Genomic DNA, 13073 nt, shown 5'->3' with positions numbered 1-13073 from the left:
TTCATCTTCATTTAGCTTGGCCGAAACTTGCATGTTCTCCATAGCTAATGTTTTTTTCAAGCTTTCAAGCTCAATAGCAAGTGCATTCAAGCCCCGTTTTTAATGTTCTTTACATTTTTAAAATCCTCGTAGCTCGGTTTACCTATTTCTACCATTATTTCGAGTTAGGGTTTATGTTTAAAAATTTACCCATGAATGATATGCATGTATTTTGATGTTTGATGGTAGAATATGAATGTTTGAGGTTAGGAGAAAGATCTTTTCTAAGCGATTTTTAGCGAAAACGAGCAAAACAGTATAATTGGTAAAAATACCTAATGCTCATAAGTGCATGTTAGAGTGAGAATTTGATGTTGTCATAGAAGAGAAAAATGATCAGCATGTTATAAAACATAAGAATAAAGGCTGAAATTAAATTTCCGAGCCTAAGGGAAAAATTGTAATTTTGTAAAAGTTAGGGGGCAAAAATGTAATTTTTCCATAATGTGATTTTTGGATTGAAATAAATAGTATGAGTATTAAATGAGCTAAATGTGTTGTTATAGATCAAGAAATGCGTGGAATCGACCTCGAACGGGAGAAGGAAAAGGTTTTGGACTAAATTGCAAAATTTTCATATTTTGCACCGAGGTAAGTTTGTATGTAAATAATACAATAACTTTATTTACATTTTTATATTTCAACCTATTATATATATTTTAGCTAATTTTGAAGCATAAATCGACTATTGGAAGAATGGAAATAAGTAATAGAGAGAAAAATCCCGGTTGAACATTCGGAAAGATTGAATAATATAGATGGAGCGTAGCTAGGTCACATGTATGGTGCTGAGTGCACATCATGTGTACAAGAGAGCTATGAGATACTATGTAGTAGCTAGGTCACATGTGTGATATGGGATGTATCCCATGTAGACAAGAGAGCTACGGGAGAGATAAATGTAGCAAGGTCACTTGTGTGATTCCAAGTGAAGGACACCATGTAGACAAGAGAGCTACGAGATAAATTGGATAGGTCACATGGGTGGTACTAAGTGTTCACCATGTGTACAAGAGAGCCGAATTATATGAAATATGATGGTGGGGGTTGTGTGCTGAAACCGTCAAGTACCGAGGATTGATTCGAATTGTTCAACAGGATGGTTTTAAGGTGACACTGTAATCATGGACCTATACTTGTGATGTATGAAATGTGGTGAAAATGAATTGTGATATGCATGTTAAAATGAGGTTAATATAAAGAAAGTGTGAAAGAGTGTATTAGCAATAATACTGTTTTGGAATGTCACAGTGACGTGAATTTGAAAAATCACCAAAAATAGTAGGAATTTAATTAGAGGCTGAATAAGATATGAAATTAAAGCTTAATGAGCCTATTCCCATGTAAAAAAAACATAGCAAGTAAAGGAACTCTATATTTTGAGATATTTATATTTGTGTGTCACTAGCTCAGAATGACTATGTGATCCCCTGTTCTAACTTTGAAAAATCAGTAAAAATTGTACAAAACAAATTAAGAAATATAGTTTATATGTATATATTCCTTATTGAGTCTAGTTTTAAATGAAATAGATTTCATGGATTTTTGAATTGTTTACTGGGAGAAATTTAGTTCGTAGTGAACAAAGGTTAGATCAGTCGAGCTGTATAACAGGGGAAACTTTAACTAATAAACTGTACTAATTGTCTAGACCAAAAATTCTAGAAAAATTTTAGTAAGAATTAATATGAGTCTAGTTTCAGGAAACTTTTACAGAATTGAATTTCGAGTTTTTTAACTCAATATATGATTTATTTAGTGAATATGATGCAGGAGAGACAGCTTGACCAAAGTGGAGTAAATAGTAAAATTAAAAAGTAGATACACTTGAGTTATTGTGTAAACATATTAAATTCTTTATTCATTATTTATATACTTGCTTACTAAGCTATGAGCTTACTTTCTTTTCTCTCTTTTGTCTTATAGTGTCGTCCAGCTTGCACAGGAGTCAAGGATCGTTGAAGATCTGCCTACACTATCAATACTTTTGGGTATTTGAACTGAACATTTTGAATTATGGCATGTATAGTAGACTTAGTTATTTTATTACGTGTCATAATTGTCTAGGTTTAAAATATTAATTATAGTATTTGACCGATTATTTTGTACGAAGCCTTTGAAATTGGCTAGTATTGTTAAAGGCATATGTTATAATGATTCATGATCTAATTGCACGCCATATTTTTATCTCGGTTTTATTAAATAGTATGTAATATGATTTGTTAATACCTCTTACCCTGTTCCGGCGACGGATACGGGTAAGGAGTGTTACATTTTCCAAATTAGACTCAACTTAGGCTCGGCAGGGACACACCCGTGTAACACGCCCGTGTGCGATTACTTCAGGCTATGCTCGAGCCTGCCAAATTCACATGGGCGTGTGGTCTGCCCGTGTGAGGAGGTCCAGGCCGTGTTGATTTTGTACATTGGTCCATTTTCTCTGTTTTTGGCTCGTTTCTCATTCCTTTCACTCTCCTATGCTCTCCTAAGTGTAAAACATGAAATTAAAGCATTAGGAGCATCGAATTCACCAATTCTAATGGAAAATTATCCATAAAATGCATTAAACATAGGGTAAAAATATGTATAAATTACGGTTTATCTCTACCCTCCTCAATATCGTCTCGCCCAATCTACCGAGGAGGAGGCCCCCAAGGACATTACTGATGATGTCCCCCCACAACACGAGGACCCACCATCTCAGCCACCACCACCCTCTCATCCAGTTCATGCGGCGGCTTCATATGCTGACATTTCTGAGCGCCTCACTCGATTCAAGCAGCAGTGTTTTCAACGATTTGACAACATTGATGCTACTCTACAGCAGATCTTTCAGCACCTCCACATCTCATCGCCACCCCCACCTTGCGAACCATCTAGCGATGAAGATGTTTAAAAACTTTTATTTATTATTTTATGTTTTTACTTTTATTTTATTTTAAGACTACTTTTTATTTTTCTTTCATCTTATTTTTATTAGGATTTATAATTTTTATTTAACAATTTTGAATTCCAGCTATTTCCTACCGAGTAATCATTCTTCCTTATATACTTTCTAAAAGAGTTCCTGATGCTATCACAGTTATAAAAAGCTCCAAAGCTAACTATTACTTAGGGACTCGAAACTCCACTGGGAAAGGTTCTCCATGACTGTCATGTCCTACTCGACCACGATCATAACCAATTTCAGATATAATATTCTTTTGGCACAGGACTTATGGACTAATGAACCTCTACCACTGCCGGAGTATCCTCCTCCACCCTCACGTCGATTATTCTCCGAAACTCCAGTTCAAGGAAATTCATTCATCACTCAGGAAGTTTCACTTCTCTCCCTATCTTATTTTGACATTCTTTTCTATATATCTATCTTTGTACATTGAAGGCAATGTACATCTTAATTGTTGGGGGTATTCATTTCATTATTAGAAAAATCTCTAAATGACTGCCTTATTCTCTTGAAAAGCTCTCATATCATATTTAGAATAAATTTTGATTGATTTATGATTTTGATTGATATATCTTGAATTAAAACATAGGCATTTATGCATTGATTGTTTAAACTTTAAGACATTCGAGAATCAAGCATGATAAGTTGATTTTTAAGAATTTAAAAATTTAGGTTGTTTCCCCAAAGTTTAGGTATTACATTGAGTTGGAATTCAAAAGTTTTAAACATCAAAAAGCCATAAATCTTGTGAGATTTTTTAGCCTTTTGAGCATCTATTAATTCTTTCATGCTCACTTTTATTATTGCTTTGAGTGCGTCAATATTGAACTGTTATTCTAGAACTTGCTTGATTATGCGTGTCAAGACCACACTATTTGATTTGATATGTCAAAATGAGAAAGACACTTAGGATTAACCCACTCATGTCATGAAACGCCTACCTCCACGATTAACCCTTAATAGACCCCGTTGAGCTAACAAGCCATTTCTTGTATTACCCTTAATATTAACCCTCAACCCATTATTTTTGAAATCCCCTAAATTAAATTTGATCCCTATTTTTGTCGAGATTTGAATTGAAATAGTTGCTCAGCTATGTCTTGTTCTTAATAGTTAGTCTATGTTATTTGACTTGTTCTTAAAAAAAACTGTGTATACACTTTAGTAGTAATCTTTTGTTTTTGAGCTTAAGTATTTAAATTCCATATTCTGAGAAGAAGCTCTGTTGTACACAAGTGATGATTAAATCTTTTTCTAGTTAAGTGATTTTTCAATTCAATCTCGATTCTAACCGTTTCTTTTAGCTTGTGACCACACCCCCTAACCAAAGCCACGTTACAAGCCTCTAAGGACCTTTTGATTGATGAATCATCCCAATTTCTAGTGGTGGAGATGTGATTTTCATGCAAGCCTATGGTAATAACTTTCCATATTAACTGATGAGTGCTACTTTCATTGTCCTTAAACACTTTGAGTGATTTGAGTAAATCTTTAGTGAGGATGTTCAACTCCATGAGATTTCGAATTGAGGTAACCACTTAGATAATAGGATATGCCTAAGTTTTGCATGATTAAATACTCAACTTGGAATGTTTGAAGCTCTAATGTTCTTTTAGTTGAATTCTCAATGTACGACTGCCTATGGATTATTTTGAGATATTATCGATAGAAATTATAAGTTGAGAAGAATTTATTTTGATTATGAGTTGAGGATTTTGCTTGAGGACAAGCAAATGCTTAAGTATGGGGGTATTTGATAAACCATAATTTATACATATTTCTACCTCATGCTTAACACATTTTATGGATGATTTTTCCTTAGAATTGGTGAATTCGATGCTCCTAATGTCTTAATTTCATGTTTTATACTTAGAAAAGCATAGAAGAGCAAAAGGAACGAGAAACAGGTCAAAAACGAAGAAAATGGGCCAAAGTGAAAAATCAACACGGCTAGACTTCCTCACACGGGCAAACCACACGACAGTGTCACTTTGGCAGAATCGAAGCACAATTCACACAAGTAGAACACACGCCCCTGTGACTCTAACAGGTTTGACCACGGCCTAAAGTAATCGCACACGGGCGTGTCCCTGCCGAGCCTAAATTGAGTCCAATTCAAAAAAGGCTAATTTCTTAGGCATTCCAAAGCCTACAAATACACCGCAGAGGAGGAAAAAAGGGACACATAGAGAGAAGGAGGCAGGGAACTTCTCAATGGAAGCCGATTGATCCATCTCAGAAGCCATATTCACCATCAAGACTAAAGATCTCCCCTCAATTTCCCTTCAGGAGTTTGGGTTTTCTTTATGTTTTGTATTCATTATTTTTTTGAGATGTTTCCATTTTAGTTATGAACTAAATCCCCTAAATACCTAAGGGGAATGAAACCTAAGACGAATCTTGTTATTATTTTCTGAATCGTATGATAAATATTTAACTTGTTCTTAATTATGTGTTCTTAATTCTTGTTTTGATATCCCTAGATAATGATTCAAGATAAGCTCTTATTTAGAGGAGGAATAGACCCTGTTTAAAGAGTACAATTGTCATAATTAAGCGAAGTTGATTGCGCGCCTAGAGATAGAGTGACAAGATTTTGCCGGATTAGGGTGAAACCTAATAAGAGGATCCATAGATCGAATTAATGCAACCCTAAGGTGTTAATTAGAGAAAAGTCTCAATTATTCAATCTAGGGATTAGACGTTATTATTCTTGAATAGGGATAATAACATAACTTAGGGATCTCTACGTAACAAGTTAAATGGATAAATCGTCCGATTCGGAGTCAGAATAACAAGTGAAGTCTAGGTGGATTTTTCCCTAGGTATTGTCTTAATTCAATCGTTATTCTGTTTTCAGAATAACAAATGATAGACGCTATATGTGTTAGTAATGGTTTGATAATGGTTGGTAAATTTAGAAATGGATGATGTAATGATCATGATCGCGTGATTCGTAACAAGTAATAAATATTTATAATGAAGATCAAACCTAGACTAACTATTATAATGACGAAAAGGCAACCTCACCTATTGAAAAATAGTATAGTAATGGCAAGACCGGGATATCGTACCCAAGGGAACCAAAAGTACTAGTAATAACTATCTTTTTATTATCTAGCCTAAGAATAAAAGGGGTTTTATTTGTTTTAATTAACTAATTATCTAAACTAAGAACACATAGAGAAAAGAATTGGGGAATTGCTTTTTGGAAAATCGATTGACTTGAGACAATACCTAAGGAAAAATCCACCTAGACTTTACTTGTTATTCTAGCTCCGAATCGGACGATTTATTCATTCAACTTGTTCCGTAAAGATCTCTAAGTTATGTTATTATCCCTATTCAAGACTAATAACGTCTAATCCCTAGATTGAATAACTGAGACATTTCTCTAATTAACACTCTATGGTTGCATTAACTCGATCTATGGATCCCCTTATTAGCTTTCACCCTAACCCGACAAAATCTTGTCACCCTATTTCTAGGCGTGCAATAAACTCCGCTTAATTATGACAAAAGTACTCTTAGACAGGGTCTATTCCTCCTCTGAATAAGAGCATGTCTTGAATCACTATCCTGGGAATCAAAATAAGAATTAAGAACACATAATTAAGAACAAGTTAAATATTTATCATACAATTCAGAAAATAATAACAAGATTCGTCTTAGGTTTCATTCCCCTTAGGTATTTAGGGGATTTAGTTCGTAACTAAAGAAGAAAATATCTCAGAAGAATAAAGAATACAAAACATAAGGAAAACCCAAAACTCCTGAAGGGAAATTGAGGAGAGATCTTCAGTCTTGATGATGAATCTAACGTCTAAGATGGATCAATCGGCTTTTTTGGGGTAATTCCTTACCCCCTATTCTCCATCTCTTTTTTCTCCTCTTCTAGGATGTATTTATAGGCTTTTGAATGCCTAGAAGCCCTCCAAAGTGGCCTTTTCCGAATTGGACTTAACTTGGGCTCGGCAGGAACACACCCATGTTACACGGCCGTGTGACGTGATGGCCAGGCTGTGTTCGATCTGTTAAATTGCACACGGCCGTGTGGGTCAATGGCCAGGCCGTGTGAATCGTGAAAGCCTTGGTCGACACCCTCGAAAGACATGGGCGTGTGAGCTTCCCGTGTGACAAGGCTTAAGCCATCTCATCTTCTCGATTTGGTCCGTTTTGTCCCTTTTTTGCTCGTTTTTGGCTCCTTTTGCTCTCCTATACTCTCTTAAGTATAAAACATGAAATTAAAGAATTAGGAGCATCGAATTCACCAATTCTAATAGGAAATCATCCATAAAATGCGTTAAACATGGGGTAAAATTATGTATAAATTACGGTTTATTAAATACCCCCACACTTAAGCATTTGCTTGTCCTCAAGCAAAATTCTCAACTCATAATCAGAATATATTCTTCTCAATTTATAATTTCTACCGATAATATCTCAAAATAATTCATATGTAATCATACTTTGAGAATTCAACTAAAAGAACATAAAGTTTCAAACATTCCAAGTTGAGCATTTTCTCCTGAAAACATAGGTGTCTCTCCTTATTTAAGTAATTACCTTTGATTCGGAATATCACAGAGTTTCACATCCTCACTAAAGATTACTCAAGTCACTCGAGGTGTTTTAAGGATAATAAATGAAGCACTCAATAGTCAATAATGAAAAGTCATTACCATAGGCTTGCATGAAAATCAAATCTCCACCACTTCAATTTAAGATGATACATCAATCAAAAGGTCTTTAGAAGGTTGTAATGAGGCTTAGTTAGGGGGTGTGGTCACAAGCTAAAAGAAAGGGTTAGAATCGACATTGAATTGAAAAGTTTCCTAACTAGAAAAAGAGTCAATCTTTACTTGCGTACAACAGAGCTTCTCTCAGAATATGAAATTACAGATATGCATACATAGTTTTTTTTTAAGAACAAGTTAAATAATATAGAATAAATATCAAGAACAAAACATCGCTGGGAAATCCATTCAACTCAAATCTCGACAAAAATAGAGATTAATTAGGGGATTTCAACAATAATGGGTTAAAGGTTAATATTAAGGGTAATACAAGAAATGGTTTGCTAGGCACAATGGGGTTTACTAGGGGTTAATCGTGGAGGTAGGCTTTTCATGGCATGAGTGGGTTAATACTAAGTGCCTTAATCATTTTGATATGTCAAATCAAATGGTGTGGTCTCGACATGCATAATCAAGCAAGTTCTAGAATAACAGTTCAATACTGACGCACTCAAAGCAATAATGAAAGTGAGCATGAAAGAATTAATAGATGCTCAAAAGGCTCAAAAATCTCACAAAAATTATGGCTTTTTGATGTTTAACTCGTGAATTCCAATTCAAAGTAATACCAAGACTTGGGGAAACAACCTATAATTTTAAATTCTTAAAAAAAATCAACTTATCTTGTTTGATTCTCTAATGTCTTAAAGTTTAGACAATCAATACATAAATCCCTATGTTTTAATTCAAGATATATCAATCAAAATCATAAATCAATTAAAATTTATCCTAAATATGATATGAAAGCTTTTCAAGAGAACCAGGCAATCATTAATAAATGCCCCCCACACTTAAGATGTCAATGTACAAAGATAGATATTAGAGTATAAAAATAAGATAGGGGAGGAGTGAAACTTCCTGTATTAAGAACAGATGATATCCCTAGATTGGCGAGATCGAGTATTGGAGATAACTCTGGATGGCAAGCTTGACTCTGAAAGTAAGCCGTTTGTTTTGAAAAGGGAAACAAATGAATCTTAAAAATGATTGAGTCTTAAAAATTTAATAAAAGAAAAATAAAATAAGAAAATTATTTTAATTTTTTAAGTGGCACACGACCGTGTGCTCTGTGGCTCGGTCGTGTTTGTCACAAATTAAGATGTTGCCACACGGTCTTATCGTACGCCCGTGTGTATAGGCCATGTCGCTACGTGATCGTATCATACGGCCATGTCTGGCGTGATTCGCTTCTTCCACGGTCGTTTGGGTTTTCACACACCCGTGTTATTTCGATAGTGTTGTCCACGGGTGCTAGACACGGACGTGTATCATGCCCGTGTTTATTCGGTAGATTTGACCACGACCATGTCACACGACCGTGGCGTTTTATCGCAGCCCGTGTTTGGGGAAATCTTTTACCCTGTTTTCACATGGCCGTGTTTCCCTCCGTGGCGTTTCACATCGGCCGTGTAGAGTTGGGAACCTGTGCTTCAAAAACCCTGTGAGTGACTTAAATGTTTAAAACTTGAATTTAAAATAAGTTAAAATAGTTAGTACTCGGGTTGCCTCTCGAGAAGAGCTTGTTTATAGTCTAAGCTCGACTTACATCTCTAGTGAATGGTTAGGGTGGTTCGAGGAGTTTATACTCCTCATTCCTGCTATCAATCTCATCAAAATAAGGTTTTAATTGGGTATTGTTTACTTTAAAAGTGCCGAACTTGGAATGACTCACCTCCACCGTACTGAATGGAAAAATACTGAGTACCGTAAGAGGGATTTCCTCATTCGGTGTGGTAGTAACAATGTAGGGATCTACGGCATCTAGTAAGACTTTATCACCAACCTTAAGTTGCTTTGGAAAGGTATCGGGCTCGTTTTGGCATAGTTTCGGTTTATCATGTGTTCTCAGTTTATGTGCTCGCCATTTGTCTAGCTCCTCTATCCATAGCCTTCGTTCTTCATGAATGTGTCCTCTATCATTTCTAGAACATGGCTCGTGAACTTTTTTGAAGCTTAATTTCTACAAAGTCATATTGTCAGTTTTAGTAGATTGGTGTGGACCATTACCTTCAATGTTCGATGTGATGCTAGAATTGCGAGCTTGAAGGGCAATCGTTTCGTCTCCAACATGAAGTGTAAGCTCACTTGTGCCAACATCAATAACTGTTTTAGCAGTTGCTAAAAAGGGCCTCCTTAAAATCAAAGGGGTGTTATTATCCTCCTCTATGTCTAAAACAACAAAACGAATGGGGAATATGAACTTATCTACTTTCACGAGTACATTTTCAATAATACCCCTAGGGAATCTTATAGTTTTATCTGCCAATTGAATGCTCATCCTAGTTTGTTTAGGTTTCCCAAGACCTAGTTGCTTAAACATTTTGTAAGGCATGACGTTAATACTAGCCCCTAACTCAGCTAATGCATGACTTATATATAAACTACCGATTAAGCAAGGGATTGTGAAACTCCCTGGATCTTTCAATTTGTGGGGTAGCTTATTCTGTAGAATAGCTGAGCAGATTGCGTTTAGCTCCACATGCGACGCTTCATCCAACTTCCGCTTATTTACTAAAAGCTCTTTTAAAAATTTCATTGTATTCAGTATCTGCGACAAAGCTTCAATAAACGGTAAGTTAATATGTAATTTTTTCAAAAGTTTGAGAAATTTACCGAATTATTCGTCTGAACAGTCTTTCCTTGTCGTGTTAGGGTATGGGACACAAGGTTTATATTCTTCATTCACCATTTTGTTATGACTTACCTCACTTTTACCTTTGCTCACCACAGTTTCTTGCATCAATTCTAGCTCAGGTGCAATGAATCCTTCCTTATCTTGAGTACTAATTACGTTGAGGTGTTCCCTTGTGTAACACCCCGTACCCGAGTCCGTCGCCGGAGTCGGACACGAGGGGTTTGCAGACTTATATCACTTCTTTGCACAATCCATTTTAAAAATTTCCAGGCAGTTGGCTAACTGCATCACTGTCACCTTAAAAATCATATCTTGAGTTTCACAACTCAAAAATCAGTTTCGTAAATTTTCCCTGAAACTAGACTCATATTACCATCTACATATTGTTTTCTAGAATTTTTGGTCGGGCCAATTAGTACAGTTTATTAGTCAAAGTCTCCCATGTTACAGGGATCGACTACACTGACCTTTGCGCATTACAACTTGGATATCTCCCTGCACAGAGCTTCAATACTGATGCCGTTTGTTTCTATAGAAACTAGACTCAGAAATAAATCTATACATATATGGAATGACTCCTAATTATCTCTGGTTAATTTATAATGAATTTCCAAAGTCGGAACAGGGAATCCAGAAACCGTTCTGGCCCTGTCTCACGAGAACCTGAATATCTCTTAACATAATGTCCATATGATCGTTTCGTTACTTTCCTATGGAAATAGATTCATCAAGGTTCATTTGCATAATTTATTCACTATTTAATTCCATTCTTACTATTTTTAGTGATTTTCTAAATCTACATCACTGCTGCTGTCAGCATCTGCCTTTAAGGTAGACTTTACCTATTTCATAGTTTCCATGATTCAACTAGCCCTTTTAGCATAAATAGCACAAATTATGATAGTGATTAACCATTCCCATGGCCAATCCTTGTTAAGCATATCCACACCTCTCAATAACCATATCCATACCAAATGATTTTAACATTATGCTCAAACATATATAAGCCATTTTCGCATGGCTATCCAAAATTATACAAATCCAAAGGGTCCATGACCCACAACAAAAAGGGTAGTCCTATACATGCCATATCCAGAGTTCAACTAAAAGAGTACCAAAAGGGCTTTGATAGTGTGGATGACTTCGACTTCGATGATCCCGAATCCGATATCTAACGAACAAATCTATAAAACAGAGAGCCAAAGCAACGGGGTAAGCATTTTAAAGCTTAGTAAGTTTCAAGTAATGAAATCGGCTTTGACTAAAGTATTACATTCACATAGCTAAATGAATCACTTTATTAATACACATTCTCATAAACATACTTACTTCACATTTCATCAACATATACACACAAGGTATTAACCTATCTAAAAGCCGAAAGTTCGTTAGTCGATTGAACGAATACTATTTAAAACGAATCGACTTTTCCGATGCACACGCAAACATACCTTATCGTTTGGGTTTTTCGAGCGTATTAATTGAATTTATTACAGCACAACATGCTCACCTTCGAACTCAAGTTTCTTCGGAATTTAGCCGGATATAACCACAAGCACAATTGCCTTCGGGTCTTAACCCGGGTATAGCAACTCGCACAAATGCCTTCGGGTCTTAGCCCGGATATATCAACTCGCACAAATGCCTTCGGGTCTTAGCCCGGATAAAATCACTAGCACAAATGCCTTCGGGTCTTAACCCGGATAAAATCACTAGCACAAATGCCTTCGGGTCTTAACCCGGATAAAATCACTAGCACAAATGCCTTCGGGTCTTAACCCGGATAAAATCACTAGCACAAATGCCTTCGGGACTTAGCCCGGATATCATTCAAATGCTCATGCACACATATATCAACAATCATGACACATCCATATTTCATTTTCGTTACTAAGGCTCAAACACAACATTTATTAAACCTTTCCAATTTCGGCTCAATAGCCACACACAAAGAGCATGATTTCAATTGGCTTTATAACATAGTCTCTATGCACATTCGGCTATCCGTCATAGTATGACTAATCTTTTCAATATAATTCAAGTAGGGTCATTACTCGAAGACTTACCTCGGATGTTGTCGAACGACTTCAATGGCTATTCAATTACTTTTTCCTTCCCTTTATCGGATTTAGTTCCCCTTTGCTCTTGAGCTTAAGTTCAACAAATTTTAAAATAGTCATTAATCGACTATTCAAGTATTACTTTCAGAATATAATATATATAGATTCGACTTTCACACACATAGATTACAGTAAGCTTTATAAAAATCAATAAATAATTCATTAGCAAATTTTCATTAATGTTTACAATATAATTACAATTTCCCTATAAGCTGACTTCCTGAGCAACAATCACTAAAGTTTTTATAACTGGAGCTACAAAACTCCAAATCAATTGCCGTAAATTTTTCCTGACAGAAGACTCATTTATCTATTATCCATAAAATTTTCAAAATTTTTAGTTTAGCCCAACAATACCAGATTTTTCTTAAAGTTCACCTTGTTTCACTGTTTGACTAAACTGACTATCCTTCACTACGAATCAAATTTCTCATTGTACAGAATTCAAAATATGTTCTTGTTTATTTCATTTGAAACTAGACTCATTAAGGAGTCTAAGCACATAAATTTTATCTTAGGGCCATTTTTGTACA

The sequence above is a fragment of the Gossypium hirsutum genome, chromosome A05 (assembly GCF_007990345.1).
Source record: "Gossypium hirsutum isolate 1008001.06 chromosome A05, Gossypium_hirsutum_v2.1, whole genome shotgun sequence".
In the NCBI taxonomy this organism is placed as follows: Eukaryota; Viridiplantae; Streptophyta; class Magnoliopsida; order Malvales; family Malvaceae; genus Gossypium; species Gossypium hirsutum.
This window is presented reverse-complemented; position numbering follows the sequence as displayed.